Here is a 17,852-nt window from a genome sequence, read left to right on the forward strand (position 1 = left end):
CTTTGATGTACAAACAAACAAACAGTTGTAATATGACAAGTCATGAAATTCTGAAATCGAGACACATCCATTTAAATTAAGGTTATGTAATTGTACATGCTGCTGTAGTCTACTGCATGCAATATGCTCTGGTCAGGTTGAAATTCACAAACTTTCTCTCCTGTTAAGGATGATTCAGTTTTCATGATCAGAACTGCTAATCAGTGTAGCCAGGAACTGAACAGTATCATTGTGTGAACAGTATCATTGTGTGTGATCTTTTTTAATTGATTTTGTTATCTAAAACAAGAACAAATATCTAATTAAGAATGAGAAAGCAATTAATTTACTTTCCTGCTGACAAGGACTGAATGGCATTGACTTAACTGCTTTATTGTACAGTTTCTCATACTAGTACATTTTCATTAAAATGCCAGAGTGGATATTCTGTTGATTTGATTATTTTTGAGGTAATATTTTTTTGTATTTTGTATAAAATATCTATACCAGTGTTGATCCATGTGATTCCAGATTAATGTAATTCAAATTTGGCATTACAAAAAATCCATGAACACAGTTCCATATTTAAATACAGGTAGTGGACAAACAAATTAAAACACCAATGTAATGTCAATTAATAGGGGTGTTGGGCCTCCATGTGGGGCCATTATGGTCTGTATGCGCTGTAGCATAGAGTCTAGAAGTCTGCAGGAAGGATGTGGTACCATTCTTCAAATTCACTCCTGGGTGATGAAAACGCTGTTTGAGGTGTCATTCCAGAATATCACATAAATACTCAATTGGGTGCAGACATGACATAACGTCAGTGTCATGCTCATCAAACTATTGAGTGACCACACATGCTCTGTGGTTGGAGGCACTGTCATCCTGGAAGACATGCCTCCCAGCAGGAAAGTAATGCTGCAACATGGGGTGAAGATGATCACTCAGTACCATTTAGGAGCAAATTAGTTTTGACCTTGCATTCTAAGCGATGTTATTTGCTTAAGTACCCCATGAGCCTGTGTGGAAGCCCTTGCTTATGTACTTGGTGTTCCTCATTTACACAAGTGATTTTTTTTTTTTGTCCATTACCTGTACATTGTACATGTTCTCCTGAAAGAAGCGTTGAAGTTTTTAATTTGTACAGAAATAGTGTTTTGGTTCATAAAAGTATTTACATAGTCACAGACATAGTAGGGGGTAAAACCATTTAAGCATTCATAAGCTACCCAACAGCGGTTTCATTCTGCTGCATCCCATTTCATCATCATCAAAGCTGCTCTTCTTTTCTGGGAGTTCTAATCACATTGTTTTTGCGTAAAGGCTTTTATAGGGTCATATGAAGCATTACATATTTTACAGTGGCTTAATAGACTGTTCATGCAAATGTGCCTGAAGCTAAAGTAGAGACAATTTCACAATGTCAATATAAATAATACATGCAACATAATTATTTAACCTCAGAATCAGGGGCAATTGTTGCTTTCATGATTGCATTTCCATAAGTTAGAGTGTTAGTTCCTGGTATTCCAATTACAGTTGTAATAGGCCTAACCCATCTTAACCCCAAGTCGAATTTGTGAAAGTGAGAGTGCTGAATTGGAATTGTCTACTACTGAAATTGTATTTAAAATCAATTGCATATGTCAGCCTTCAGTTATAGCCCATGATTGGTTCCACAGGACACAAAATGGCAGACTTAGGAGTCTTCCCTTCTGTAATAATGAGTTTTTCCAATGCAATATTGAAAGAACCACTATATTAATAAAACTGAAAAAACACAGGTATCTTTCAGGTACCCTAAATACATTCATGTGACCTAAACAATTAGCAATGGTCGTTCTCACCATCTAGGATTTTAACATATTCTTTTGAAGCTCCAGAACCCCCACACGATTCAGTGATTCAGAAATGTTTTTAATTATATATGTTGTCCACAGGGCTTTCAAAAGTGTAGATGTCAAATTAATCCATGAGACGGCATCCCCGACCAGACAAATTCTTAATCTTGTATGTCCTTCGGTTGGAGGAAGCCCTTACATAGTAATACATTTACAAACATATTCCCATAGTTTATAATAATTATTATCCCTGTAATTAATTCAGTTAATTATGTATAGATTTTATTTTAATGTAAAAAAATATAGCAAATCAATTTGGAAATTATTTCATATGATCTTGATAATGTAATCTCCCCAAAGCAAACATAATTGATCTACTTCACCAACAGAGGAGAAGACTATTGATAGATATATTATGCTGCCCATACTTGAAATTTGTTTTTCTTTGGCATTCTGTCAATATCCATTTTTCTTTCAAAGCATTTGTTGGAGCTCTAGAATGAAAAACAAATGTGAGTCTGACATAATTAATCTTATTTACCTGAAAAAATGCAGCCTTCTGGTTGAGCAATAATGTTAGTATTAATGCATTATAATGCAATCATTATTTTATCTCAAGGTAATGTAATATTATGTTGGCATATACAATTATTTGTGACACTAATACACTTTCAAAGAACATCATTAATTGTTTTTGTTAATTTTGTTTGTTTGCAAATTGATTGTTTTCCCATTAACTTTAATATTCAGAATTGTTTTGTTGATATGAAAGTTTACCTCTCGACTGATATTTGAGCATTAGTGGTGGCCGGTCACACAAAAAATCTGTAAGATCCAAACTAGGTACAAACATAGGGAACTATATTTCATGTAATAAAATACAGTATGACCTATATGCAAGTTTACTGTGGTAAATTGGCCACTGGTGTTTTGCATTTGAAAGGTTTAGTGTTGTTTTACTATTGTTTTGATAAATTGCTTTACTACACTGGAAAATTATGCTAAAAGGAAATGAATGGTTTGATGGATATCTAACTCTGAGCGACTGGATAAGCATGACAGTTCAAGTGGCTTCCTCTTTCTGGTTACTTTTCCTATTTTAGGGATCTACATTTTTTTCTGACACCATTATTCTATTATTATTATTCATGCTGTTTGCAGAAGGCTTCATAAACAACTGCAAAATGGTTTTACATGCATGTGAGTCACTTTAAAATGACACAGTAAAAGTAAAGTGATGAAGAACTGCCTGCATTGTTATAGTGTTGTGGAAGAGAATCAACATTCCCCGTGTATCCTTCCACATGAACTCAAGCGTAGAGGTGAGAGGGGATGAAAGAGGTTTGGGATGTTGAAGATGAAAGGAACATTAAAAAGGAGAACCTAATAATAGAGTTTACAATAACAACTCTAGGTGGGCGTATGCTTCATTTGACCTCACGGCATTACCAAAAACAAACACAGGAAAACAGCCCTAAACATTTCTTTTTAAATAACCCAACAACATTTGTATCTACACAAGATACATTTTTTTCTCTCAAATAAAATATGAATGTAAAAATGAAGAAACCCTACAGCAAAAGATGCAGCAAATTAAAGTAATGTTTGTATGCGGTAATATGTACATAGCAAACCTATTACTTAATAAAAACAGTTATGAATATTGTTACACACATCAAGAACACCAAACCTCACAATAATAATAATAATAATAATAATAATAATAATAATAATAATAATAATAATATTGAAAGACCTGAGGTCTTGTCAGAAATTTAAATACAATAAAAGACATATCAAATGTGATGAAATATATGAATATGTATATATTTCTTTGAATGGAATATGTAAAATATTGTGTTGTATATCTCTATCTGTCTGTCTCTCTCTCCCCTACTCCCTGCAGACACTTTTCTCTCTTTGTCTGGTTCCACCTGCAAAGACGCGTGGAACAACTCTCTTCCCCCTCAGCCCTTCAAGCATCCCAGAATGCTTTGCGGAGGAGGTGGTGACGTCGCCCCGCTGCTTGGTAACCCTACATTCCAAAGGAGGAAGAGGAAATAGAGAAGCGAGGGCTGAGCCAATCCACATGCACATCCAGGACACTGCCTCTGTTGATTGCACATTATTCACCTTTTGTTTACTACTGTATAAAATGCAAAACCCGGAAGAGATCTGTAAGAAAGCTGGTTGAGCACGACACTGCCTCGCGTTCACTCTGTTGTTCTTCCGAGCTGACCTGCAATAAAGACTTCTTTTCCATTTGCAACACAACTTCTGTGCTGCCCTTTTCATCCATTTATAAGGGTTTCTTCAAATATTAAACAAATAAATGTTCACCCTTTTCAATAAAAAGCATGTCATGGTGCACCTGTCTAGAGAGCAAATAGTTGGTTGCATTCATAGTTATTCAGATGTGCCTTCAAGTTCAATTGGATGTGCTAAAACAGGAACAAATCTAATAAAACTTGTCAAGACACTCACTTCACTCTTTGCACATTGATTATCAGCTTCAGTAAGTGATTCTGGTGGAGACAAAGCCTAAATTAACTGACATGGGCCTCTTCAGACTTCATTATTATTAACAGGGTATTGCGTTTGATATTTTTTTCACAATTTACTAGATCAGAGATGACTTATTCCAACCTTTCTTTCCATGTTGCATATCTACATACAATTATTGTGAATATCTAGTGCCAGGGGTATAGAATAAAGCCTCCCAGTAATGCATCTCCCAGCAGTAGAGCTGGTAGTTACTTTGGCATTTATCCTGCAAGACAAATCTAAAAATAAAAGTACATAAACTAATATGTCCTTGAAAATCATCTCCACAGTCATAACTCTGTAGTGCGCACATATCAGACAAAGTGTCTTCAAGGGGAAGGCAAGCACCTCCTAAGTTTAAAATAGCTTTAAAATGCAATTTAAACTGAAGCAGGGATAATTCCTGGATCGCAAGAAAATTGAGCAGTCAAAATGTATTTTTCCTGGTATAATCTCATTCTGACTAGTGCTGTATTCCTCGCACAGCCTTGTGCATATCCCGAGCTCCACCTTCACTCCTCCTTTTATTTCCCACACATTGCATTATTAACTCAATAAATGAATACTAACAGTATACATATGTATTCATGTACACACAGAGAACCTGAGCACTCAACAGTAGCAGCAGTCATGCCTGGGTTACTGGATAATTGTAATATTTGCTATGGCTAATAATCATATTTTGAAACTAAATATTTTCATTTAGGCTACAGGATCAGTTTTTTTTGGTTTATTCAATTTCTGAATAAAATTCCCTCTTGTCAGATTTCACCAGAGACTCCTGTATATTTAATTTGCCTGTCTCAATCCAATCCTGATAGAGTTAGATGTAGATAATATGATTTCTTCAGTGAAGCTAACTGATTTTATTTCAGTAGGCTACATCATCTGTGTATTAGCAATTTGTCTAGCTTTGAAAAGTTTTGGGGAGTCTTGGGGACATAAATGTTTTGTGTTTTATACAAAGTTCCATTGCCACCAATTTCAGAACTTGTGTTTTTCATCAAAATTGAATAAAAATTGAATAGATGTTTAAAATACAGGATTAGAGGTGGGTGTCATTGTACATGGTACATGGTATTGAAAGTGAGAGAAAAGCAGTTGTTGAATCAATTGAAATAAGTCTGTTTGATAATGTCCTTGACATAGGTTGAAAAGAAAAATGAAACTGAAAACTTTTTTGTTAGATGGCTTATTGTATTGAACGTCTAACCTTATAAGAAGGGATCAAAATAGTCAGAGCTATTGTCTAAAGAGATCAATGTCAAGCTGATTGAGTAGCCCTACTCTGCATTGCTGTTCATGTCTAAAGCTCTTTTCCATGACTTGGTGTCGATGAGGGAGATTTACTGAGAGGCGAGATGCAGGCTGCTATTTTGCATTTCTTTTTGAGTGCTCTGTCTGGCCACAGTTTATATAAAGCTTGAAAACTGTGACCACATAATTGTCCAGGGAGCTTTTAGGAAATGCAAGCTTTTAACCTTTAACATCAAAAGAGATTAAAAAAAATGTTTTCTTGCAGTGCTGTTTTTCATTTGAACCAAGGTGTTCACCCATAACAAGTGACTGCATACATTTTAATAGATTTGATTTGCAGTCATATGAATATGAAAAAGAACTTTTGTGTATCCCATTCATCAGATGGAAATAGACTTCTCTGTTTTTCTGTTACTAATTTGAATGATGCAGTGCAATTTACTGGCTCACTATCTGTGTGTCTCCCAAAGTATGCATAACCCTCAAAAAGCATAACTAAAGCTAGATTTATAAAACAAACTGCAGGCTCAGTGTTTTTACATCAAATTAAGGGTGATAAAAACATTAGTATGTACTGTATATAGTTTGATTCAAATGTTGCTATTGATATGGGAAATACTCAAAAGTATACCTTTATTTCACATTTGTATGTACATAATACTATCTATGTATGTATATGGTGGTACTATGGAGTAGTGGTTAGGTCTCTGGACTTGTAACTGGAAGGTTGTTCTAATCCTGGGTGGGACAGTGCTGTTGTACTGTTGAGCAGGTACTTCACTTAGATTGCTCCAGTAAAATGCCCAGCTGTATAAATGGGTACAAATGTAAGTTGCCCTGGATAAGAGCGTCAGCTAAATGACAATAATAATATATATTGTCATACTTGTTACATAGCAACCCACTACTGGACCAAATAAAAAATATTATCAGTTCCAATCCTTATGCATATGTGGCAGGACTGTAACAGGAAGCTGGTTGCCTCTTTATTCTTACAGCATTGCTTTAACACTTAATTTAATATGCTCTTATCATTTTTTTATGTGGGCAATCAGTGGGTCAAGCCACTCTAGATGCATTTCAAGTGATCGTTATCTGTACCAGACTGCCTTGGCCCATTTGATTACACAGGTTGGCCTACATACCTATTGTCCTGTTCTCTGTTCTTTTAGTGATTGATGATTAGCAGCCCTGCTGAGATATTACTGTAAGCTATACATGCTGCTAAGATTACTAATTGTAATATATTAATTGGTGTTAAATTAATTCTCACATAGGATCTGGCACTGCAGCTGGGGGGTGAAATGCCCTTGTAAAAGTTTTTGAAGCTGAATCAGGTCATAGAGATTGCTGGTTCTGTGAAGAGTGATGGTTGTGTAGCTCAGGCTACTTTACTCTCAGTGTTTGTTTGGCTTGACTCAGTTGTATTTCTTGTGGATTTGCTATCCCAACCCAAGTACCATGGTCAGCAAAGTTCCTGTGTAAATCCTGTATGCTGCAAAGAAAATCTCATAGCATTAATTTGCTATTGGTGTTTATTCTTTACTGTCTGTGACTTAGTGGTATTGTAGCATCATCATCAGCATCATAACTACAACTGAAATGGGAACAGTACCTGCAATCATTTCAGGTAAATGTAATATTCCTCCTGTGAATTATCCACTCCAGTTTCTACTCCCATCTATCTATGATGAAATGTCCTGCATTTAACTGCCACTATCCATTCACCTCGCAGATATGTGCTGATATGTATCAAATGGTGCGGAGACATGTTGCTGCCTACTCAGCACAAAGATATTAAGCTCTCTGGACATTCGGAAGAAGTAGCAGGGCTTCTAGCCATGCTATTATACATTACTATGCGTTGCTACAGCTATTTAAGTAAAGTAAGTGAAATGTAGTTTTTCCCCTCACTGGAGAGTAACTACAAGTCACCAGAGCTTCCATGTGAAAATCATGGGCAGTTATTGAAGCGCACAGCCGCAGTAAACAACATACAAATATTTTCCTGTTGGGGATATTGTGAAAAATATGTAGATCAATATTTTAAAAGGCAAATTACATAAGTGGATATAAATAAATATTTGTATCACAGTCAACCCACCTACATGTTCTGAAGATTCCTGAAATCATACACGCAATACAAGCATATATGTAGCTAGGAAATGTTATATTAGGGCATTAGGCACATAGCTCCAAGGCTGACAAATTTATTTTCTCTTTATTTTCTTTATAGGGAATATAAATGGCCCTGTTGGGAATCATTAATGCGAAGGACGGTATTTTGTCCCACTGTGGCCATAGCCAGATGAAGGCTTCTTCGATTCCTCACAGTCCCTAGGAGCAGGTCTGCATTAACCTCTCAGGAAGAAAAGCAAATTCTCTTGTATTCAGCCATTGATCATACCTGCTATTTACCAGTCAGAACTGTTTTCTAAATGCCAATGGTTATTTTTACTTTAAACATCAATATCATGATCAGCTATGAATAATTTTTTTGACCATGTTAGCTTCTCTTTCAGTCTTACAGTGGTTATATCTTCCAACTAAAGAGATATACATGTAGGCATATGATTCAGTCTTGAAGGATAAAGAATAATTTGATTAGTTTAATCTTACCTATTTTAGTATTTTATCGAGCTTGGATGTAAAACTCTCTACACTAAACATTACATTCCATTTAAAGCAATTTCATGTAGTTCAAAGGGGTCACTCCAAAAGTGTGTGTTTATATATTTCATTTTTGGTAATGGTAACATCAATGTCCTACTTTCCATATTTTCAATAATCTTACAGCATGATTTGAAGAAAGAGGCAAATAAATTGTAATGCAAGATCATTTCTAAAATATAATTGATCTCATAAATACACTTCTTTCGAAAGGTTGATATAAATGTATCATGTATCCTCTTTATACAACTTACAAATATACAAGAAGTGATTTGGTAACATAAATCATGCTAAAAAAGTAATCACAAACAGCTTCTTACCTTCCCACTGGAAGATCATGCTGACTATATTTTAGCAGGGCTAGGTCAGTTTACCCATGGGTATCTTTTACTTGTATATTGGCAGCTTTCCTAAGCTGCTTTTGACACTCAGTCACTAGGGCCAGTGAGAGAAAAGCAGAATTTTAATTTTATTTCAAAGGAAATTAATCTTGGATGTCTGGTACTGGCATTCTCACTGCTGATGCAAACCCGATCAGAGTTATGAGTTTCCCTGCAGTTTCCCCCATGCAATGCCTCCTGGAATAAGGCGAATGACCTGGAAATTGCAAACTAAGTAAAACAACACAATATCACTAACAACAAAATAACTTGATATATATTACAGCTCAGTTGATGTTTGGCAATGAAAGAAAAGGCAGAAACTAAAATGTCTGGGCATACAGTCTTAACTCACAGTCATCTAGCCTTCCTTTTTTTGAGGTTACAGAGATTACATTAAAGGTAAATTGAATGTCATATTTCTGCAGACAAACCAACATAAACATATTGAACAGATGGTGCATTGCCATTTATCCATGTTTAATACATAGACACAGTCCACCACCTTAATTAGAGTATTTTTTTGACATATGAAGGTCTAAATGAATATGAAGGGCATGGCATTAACTGCTATTAAAAATGCAAGTAACCTCCAGGTTAAAATACTTTCAGACAAACAAGATTGTTGCTAAACACATTTAAATATATTATCTGTAGTAACTTTACACTTGAAATGTAATTAATGTATGAGGATATTTTCATTGTAACAAGTAATAAATACATAATTACAATTGGTATCTCATCTGAACCTGAGATGCTTGTTAACACAGATATTCAGTTTTGTTTTGTGAGTAGTCTGTCAGCACAGGAATTAAATCAGCATAAATGTTCAGTGTGACAATACAATGGCAACATTACAAAAACATTTTTCATTTTATTCATAGGAAAAAACGAATGGAAAAAGCAACTTATTTACAACTTTTTAACCTTATGAAGTATACCTATATATGTATTTGAGTATTTAAAACACGGCCAAGAAGGCATAAGATTCATTGCAAACAATCAGGATTCCTATTCAAACCACAGAAATACAATGAGGGAGCACTCCAGGAACAGATGGTGTATGGGTGTCATACATACAAATGAATGTCACAGAGAACTAAATCAATTAATATCAAACATTGATGAGGGTAAGACAACTATTGCATTCCCATTGCTGCAGGCCTTAAACACCTATTCATCTTCATCCAGGAGAGTTATACAGTGTTTTACACAATAATTAATCTGCATTTTGCAATTGTTATCATTCTGCAAAGTAAAAATCATACAATCAACAAGATTTTAAAAAGTACTAGTACTAGTACACCTTATTCGTGTTCTGTGTTGTTAGTAATAGAATTACACATTTCATGAGTACAAATTATGAAGTAAGAATATTATTGTTACAGAATACATAGGTCAGGGTAAGTTGAGTGTTATATAAAAAAACATGTCCTATTGATTACACTGAGGAAGATTAAACGTTTCTCCTTCTTTTGAAGCAAAGCAAATGTGATCTTGGTTTTCAAACAGTGATTGATTTTTCTGGCCCCCATTCAACTGCAACCCTCCCTTTGTTGTCTTTCTTATTCTGTGACTTTAACCACACTGTTAAGAATATTTGTCAGACTGACTGTAGTTGTGTCAATATCTTACAGAGATCTATGATCAAAGAGATGTGATTTAAATTGATTAGCTTTCAATTATCCTGGAAATGAAAGCAATAGAAGCCCAAATTAAATGTAAAAGTACCCATGTAAGCCAGCTAAAGATATAACAACATCATGGGAATAAGGGATAAACAATTTCCAGTAATGCTTTCTGAAAGATGTTGCCATGGATTTAATATAATGATATGTTATTTTATACTTATGGAAAACACAAACATGTTTAAGATGAGGTTGTGTGACAGCACAGCCATAACACAATATAATGGCACCCTAAGGTTTAATATATTTATACAAATATGCAATGGTGGGTTAATCTCAGAATTAGTCTCCTCAGAGACTAATTGCTTTAGCTTACACTCTTAATGAAGGTAGACCATTCAAAGATGCATTACTGGCTTCCAGAACAGTACTTCAGTAACTTAACTTTCTAATAAGATATGAGTTTGTTAATTGAATTAATAATTTTATTCAGGTCTAATACTAAAATAGCAATATCGTTCTAATACTAAAAACAAACAAATACTTGTTTGTTCTCATAACTCCTCCAATCACATTGTTTTGTTGCATCTTTGTGTAGTCATTTCTGTCACTATTAGAAAACATAACAAAAGTATTATTACATTAATAGCTGATAGCTTCACTGATACTCTAGAGAATGCAAAATCTTCAGAACAGATTCAGGAAAAAAATGGCTCCTGTTCATGTATCTGCACATGAAATAAAGTGTAAATTGAATCAGACTAGGGTTGCGTACTTTCCTTTAGAAAAATTTAAAATGTACTTTGGCCAATCCTTTTTCACAATTGTAAAGATCTTTCCGGCAGTAATGTTTTGAAAGGACACATAAGCGTGAAGTTTAATACGGTCTTTACCCTTTTAAATTTTAACCAGGAATTTTAACCAGTCCTTGCAACTCGAAAAGAACATATGACTCTCATTGATCCCTCATTTCCAGATGCTATGAAATCAAATGTTACAAGGTGCTCTGAAGCGTGAAAATGATATTTTCTAAAAAGCTAATTTGTAGTTTGTAGCAATTATTATGAACAATCTTTGAACTTGTTACCCATCACCTTTGACATGTGCATGCCATTCAATGAACTGGAATACTCATTCAGTTCAGGGAAGAAACATGTTTTTGTCAAGTGCAATTAAGCAGAAATCCTGCGTGTTCATTTAGTTCCATGTGATCCCTTAGGGTGGCACGGATTAATTAAAATTGTATTCTTGAAGGAATACCTAGGGAAAATTATTATGATCTTATAGTTAAAGTTGATAAATTAGTCATAAATGCCAAGAGAATATTTTCTAAAAAGCATTAAGATGTTTTTTTAAAGGAAAACATGAATGTGTAGTGTTAATAAGGAAGCTGATACAGTAAAGATGATTCACAGACCATAGACAATAGAGCTAAAGCAAACATCCTTGGGGAATTAAACCTTAGAAACTTACATTAAGAATAATTACATAATGAATCTCTAACTAATAACACTCACGTTGATAAGTAGTAATGGTATTGTAGGACAGTGAAGATGGACTCTCCTGATGATGTAAGCAAACACCAAGCACAAAAAGGAGCAGACACAATCACATTCATATGTGGCAGTTGGGCCGTGTCCATCATGCAGGGGTAATGTAATTGGTCAAAGCTGATCTTTACACAAATGGTTAGGATATCAGTAGGGGAAATTGGATCTTTAGGGGTATATTTGGCAAGGATCAATAAATAATACAATAAATCCTGACTAATCTGATTTCCATATTGTGGTTTATTTCTGGTTGTGGGTGACATTTGAATGTCTGCAGATTCAGATGAAACATTTGTTATTCTGCTCATCTTATGCTCTGTTGATACAAAGAATGTTTCCAGATATGACACGCTCCTTCAGAACCAAAAATAAAAATGTGAATATGACACCACACAATGGCAAAAATGTCAACTCACAGTTAATCTGAGGAGTAGTATTGGAAAAGTTTGATAACAGAGGTCAGTTCCAGTTAATTAGATTTAGTTTATATTCAATCAACAGATTATATATTCTACATACATTACATATTCTCTGCATTGTTTGTTTCCCTGAGGTAAGACAGACTTTTGTTTTTAGTATTTTCTATGTATCATTACTTTTTCGTGAATGGTTATTTCTTTGATGTTCTTTTTGTTTATTTATTTAATAGCTCATGGAGGAGCTCTGAGTGAAGGAGCTCAAAAGGTAAAATGCAGAAGATTGTTCATTACAGATTTCAAAACTGCTTGACAGTGAATGGGCACCTATGCTGTAAACAATTATGACCGCTGTCTAGATGGTACTTATTTTGGCTGTCATGTGGTGTTTTCTGAGATAGGATTTCTGTCAGTGACACAAGAGTTTAGGCACCAATTACTTTCTTGTTTTTCTAGGTCTAAACATTTAGCTGAATTAATACAATTAATTGAAAGGCAGCCATTGCAGAAATAAATGCAATTTAGTCACAATTTGAATATAGATTAGAAAACTCACACTTAAATTAAATATTTAATTTAACCTACAGCATCTATTTTCCAGGTAATAGCAACTTTAATTTTCCCACATTTTGTGTGGTCATCTTGGTCTTTTTAATCTCTTGGGATTGATTCTATAGCTTCTTTAGTCCCTCTCTGATCTGTTTGTGTGACACACTGTCAGTTTAATATCTTCATTCTTACAATGTTGTCACATTCCTTTGTTTGTTCTTGGAGCCATATTTTTCCATCTCTTATTATTCCAAGCATGCATCTTTCCATTGCTTCAAATGGGTTGATTTCCTTTCCAGAGTAAATCTTTTAATCTACCTTAATCTTTTTAGTTAGCTGTTCAACTGCACATGATTATTGTCACCTCCAAAATTATTGGCACCCTTGATAAAGATTACCAAAAAAGGCTCTATAAAATAAACAACCCAGGTAATGAGCTAAACTGTATGCTCAAACAAATGGGAAAACATATTTAATACATTTTGTTTACTAATACAATTGCTCAGAGAAAACATTTATTTTTAACAAGTAATATTTTTTCTGAAAAAGGTGTCAATATTATTAGCACCCCTAGAGATTATTTTATAATCTAACACATTTAAATCTGCATTAACAGTCTACTTCTTAAATCTCAAATCTTAAATAACTGTATTGTGGCCTTCCACTTTCTGTTTCATTCACAGGGGTATAAAAATGTGTTAACATGCATGTAAAAATCCATTTACATCAATCACCATGGATGGATACAAATGGTTGACCTTCATACTGTAAATCAGGCAACAGATTTAAAAAATAGCTAAAAATCTAAATATACCTCTTACCACTATTAGGGCAATAATTAAGAAGTTCAAAACCAGTGGAACAGTGGAAACCTGCCTGGTAGAGGACACGCATGCATCTTTCCCCCAAGCATAGTGAGGAAGATGGTTCAGAAGGCAAAGAAGAATCCAATGGTCACAGTTGGAGAATTGGTGTCACCAAGTCTCAAAATCTACAAATCTTCCACCTCCCTGCAAATAGCCTATTTAAAAGGGTTGCCAGAGAAAAGCATGTTGAGAGCAACAAACATATTTAAGCACCTGGACAAATGAGATGAAAATAGAGCTCTTTGACCACAATATGTCACATACAACAGCAGTGTGCAGAAATGAACTGCAAACATACTGTAAAATATGGTTGGATCGTTGATGGTATGGGGGTGTTTTGCTTCCACTGGTCCTGGGGCCCTTGTTAAGGTTAATGGCATCATGAACAGTACCTAGTACCAGAACATATTAGCCAAAAACCTGGTTACCTCTGCCAGGAGGCTTGAACTTGGCCACAAGTGTATCTTCCAGCAAGACAAAGATCCTAAGAATACATCAATATCCACACAGAAATGGTTAATTGACCATAAAATAAACATTTTGCAATCGGCATCTCAGTCTCTGGACTTGAACTCAAATCAGAACCTGTGGTTTGAATTGAAGAGGGCAGTCCATAAGCGCAGACCAAAGGATATCAAGGATATGGACAGATTCTGTATGGAGGAACGGTCTAACATCCCTTCCACTGTGTTCTCTAATCTCAGAAAGCTGTAAGTAAAAAGTATTGAAAACAAGGACATCAATAATTGTGACACTTCTTTTTTGGGAAATAAATGTCTAGTTTTGGTTGATTCCCTTAAATATTGTCACAATTCCCAAGCCCTGATCCTCTAGAGGCCGCCACTGTTCCCCTGCCTTTTTCCTTCTCTTCTCAATGCTTTCAGCCGTCACTCTTTCAATCAACATTCTTCTACTCCATGTGCACGCTTGTTCTTTCCCTCTGCTCCTATTGGCCCTGCACCTCCCATCCTAGTTCCTGTTCCCCTTCTTAAACCTCTCACTGCCCTCTCTCTGGGTGAAGTGTTGACAGTCTTTCCTGCGTCACCTAGCCTCATTCCTAGTTTCTTGTGTTCCTGGTTCTCCCGATTCCTTGGCCTTCCAGCCTTTTTGTGTTCCTTGCTCCTAGGTCTCCAAGCTGCTTCTTCTTCTTCTTCTTCTTCTTCTTCTTCTTCTTCTTCTTCTTCTTCTTCTTCCACCTCCTTGCTTAGCCCAGTTGCCTTATTTACCACCTCTACGTGAACTGCACCTAGGTCCTCCCTTCCCTTGCCAAGCAGGTCGTGACAGAACACTTTGCCCAGAGAGAGGGCAGTGAGAAGTTTAAGAAGGGGAACAGGAACTAGGATGGGAGGTGCAGGGCCAATAGGAGCAGAGGGAAAGAACAAGCGTGCACATGGAGTAGAAGAATGTTGATTGAAAGAGTGACAGCTGAAAGCATTGAGAAGAGAAGGAAAAAGGCAGGGGAACAGTGGCGGCCTCTAGAGGATAGAGGATCAGGGCTTGGGAATTGTGACAAATATTTAAGTACAATATATTACACATGTTGGAAAATTACAATATATCTCATTACCTGTGTTTATTTTATACAATATTTGTTTACTAATCTTTAAACAGCTTTCTTAAATCTAAGAAAATTGAAGTAGATCAATGGATACTTGAAGAAGTCAAAAGGTATATCTACCTTGGACAACAAGTCAGTGCAGACAGAGATATAATGGAAGATATCTAAAGAAGAGTTAAAAATGGGATGGAGTTCATTTGGAATGAACACCACCCTGTTGAAAGGAATTCTGCACATTTTCCTGAAGAAAAGCATTTGATCAATGCATACTACCAGTGTTCTTATGGCTGTGAAACCTGGTCTCTAAAATAATAAATATATATATATATATATATATATATATATATATATATATATATATATATATATATATATATATGTGTATGTATGTATGTAAAGTGAGGGAAAAAAGTATTTGATCCCTTGCTGATTTTGTACGTTTGCCCACTGACAAAGAAATGATCAGTCTATAATTTTAATGGTAGGTGTATTTTAACAGTGAGAGACAGAATAACAACAAAAAAATCCAGAAAAACGCATTTCAAAAAAGTTATAAATTGATTTGCATGTTAATGAGGGATATAAGTATTTGACCCCTTCGACTTCGTACTTGGTGGCAAAACCCTTGTTGGCAATCACAGAGGTCAGACGTTTCTTGTAGTTGGCCACCAGGTTTGCACACATCTCAGGAGGGATTTTGTCCCACTCCTCTTTGCAGATCCTCTCCAAGTCATTAAGGTTTCGAGGCTGATGTTTGGCAACTCGAACCTTCAGCTCCCTCCACAGATTTTCTATGGGATTAAGGTCTGGAGACTGGCTAGGCCACTCCGGGACCTTAATGTGCTTCTTCTTGAGCCACTCCTTTGTTGCCTTGGCTGTGTGTTTTGGGTCATTGTCATGCTGGAATACCAATCCACGACCCATTTTCAATGCCCTGGCTGAGGGAAGGAGGTTCTCACCCAAGATTTGACGGTACATGGCCCCGTCCATCATCCCTTTGATGCGGTGCAGTTGTCCTGTCCCCTTAGCAGAAAAACACCCCCAAAGCATAATGTTTCCACCTCCATGTTTGACGGTGGGGATGGTGTTCTTGGGGTCATTCCTCCTCCTCCAAACACGGCGAGTTGAGTTGATGCCAAAGAGCTCGAATTTGGACTCATCGGACCACAACATTTTCACCCAGTTCTCCTCTGAATCATTCAGATGTTCATTGGCAAACTTCAGACGGGCCTGTACATGTGCTTTCTTGAGCAGGAAGACCTTGCGGGCACTGCAGGATTTCAGTCCTTCACGGCATAGTGTGTTACCAATTGTTTTCTTGGTGACTATGGTCCCAGCTGCCTTGAGATCATTAACAAGATCCTCCTGTGTAGTTCTGGGCTGATTCCTCACCGTTCTCATGATCATTGAAACTCCACGAGGTGAGATCTTGCATGGAGCCCCAGACCGAGGGAGACTGACAGTTATTTTGTGTTTCTTCCATTTGTGAATAATTGCACCAACTGTTGCCACCTTCTCACCAAGCTGCTTGGCGATGGTCTTGTAGCCCATTCCAGCCTTGTGTAGGTCTACAATCTTGTCCCTGACATCCTTGGACAGCTCTTTGGTCTTGGCCATGGTGGAGAGTTTGGAATCTGATGGATTGATTGTTTCTGTGGACAGGTGTCTTTTATACAGGTAACAAGCTGAGATTAGGAGCAATCCCTTTAAGAGAGTGCTCCTAATCTCAGCTCGTTACCTGTATAAAAGACACCTGGGAGCCAGAAATCTTGCTGATTGATAGGGGATCAAATACTTATTTCCCTCATTAACATGCAAATCAATTTATAACTTTTTTGAAATGCGTTTTTCTAGATTTCTTTGTTGTTATTCTGTCTCTCATTGTTAAAAAAAACCTACCATTAAAATTATAGACTGATCATTTCTTTGTCAGTGGGCAAACGTACAAAATCAGCAGGGGATCAAATACTTTTTTCCCTCACTGTATTTATGTTTATATATATATATATATATATATATATATATATATATATATATATATATACACACTCACCTAAAGGATTATTAGGAACACCATACTAATACTGTGTTTGACCCCCTTTCGCCTTCAGAACTGCCTTAATTCTAAGTGGCATTGATTCAACAAGGTGCTGAAAGAATTCTTTAGAAATGTTGGCCCATATTGATAGGATAGCATCTTGCAGTTGATGGAGATTTGTGGGATGCACATCCAGGGCACGAAGCACCCGTTCCACAGGACTGCCGCATACTGGATGTTTTTCGCTTTTCACACCATTCTTTGTAAACCCTAGAAATGGTTGTGCGTGAAAATCCCAGTAACTGAGCAGATTGTGAAATACTCAGACCGGCCCGTCTGGCACCAACAACCATGCCACGCTCAAAATTGCTTAAATCACCTTTCTTTCCCATTCAGACATTCAGTTTGGAGTTCAGGAGATTGTCTTGACCAGGACCACACCCCTAAATGCATTAAAGCAACTGCCATGTGATTGGTTGGTTAGATAATTGCATTAATGGGAAATTGAACATGTGTTCCTAATAATCCTTTAGGTGAGTGTATATATATATATATATATATATATATATATAT

This window comes from Amia ocellicauda, chromosome 2, assembly GCF_036373705.1.
Source record: "Amia ocellicauda isolate fAmiCal2 chromosome 2, fAmiCal2.hap1, whole genome shotgun sequence".
Lineage (NCBI taxonomy): Eukaryota > Metazoa > Chordata > Actinopteri > Amiiformes > Amiidae > Amia > Amia ocellicauda.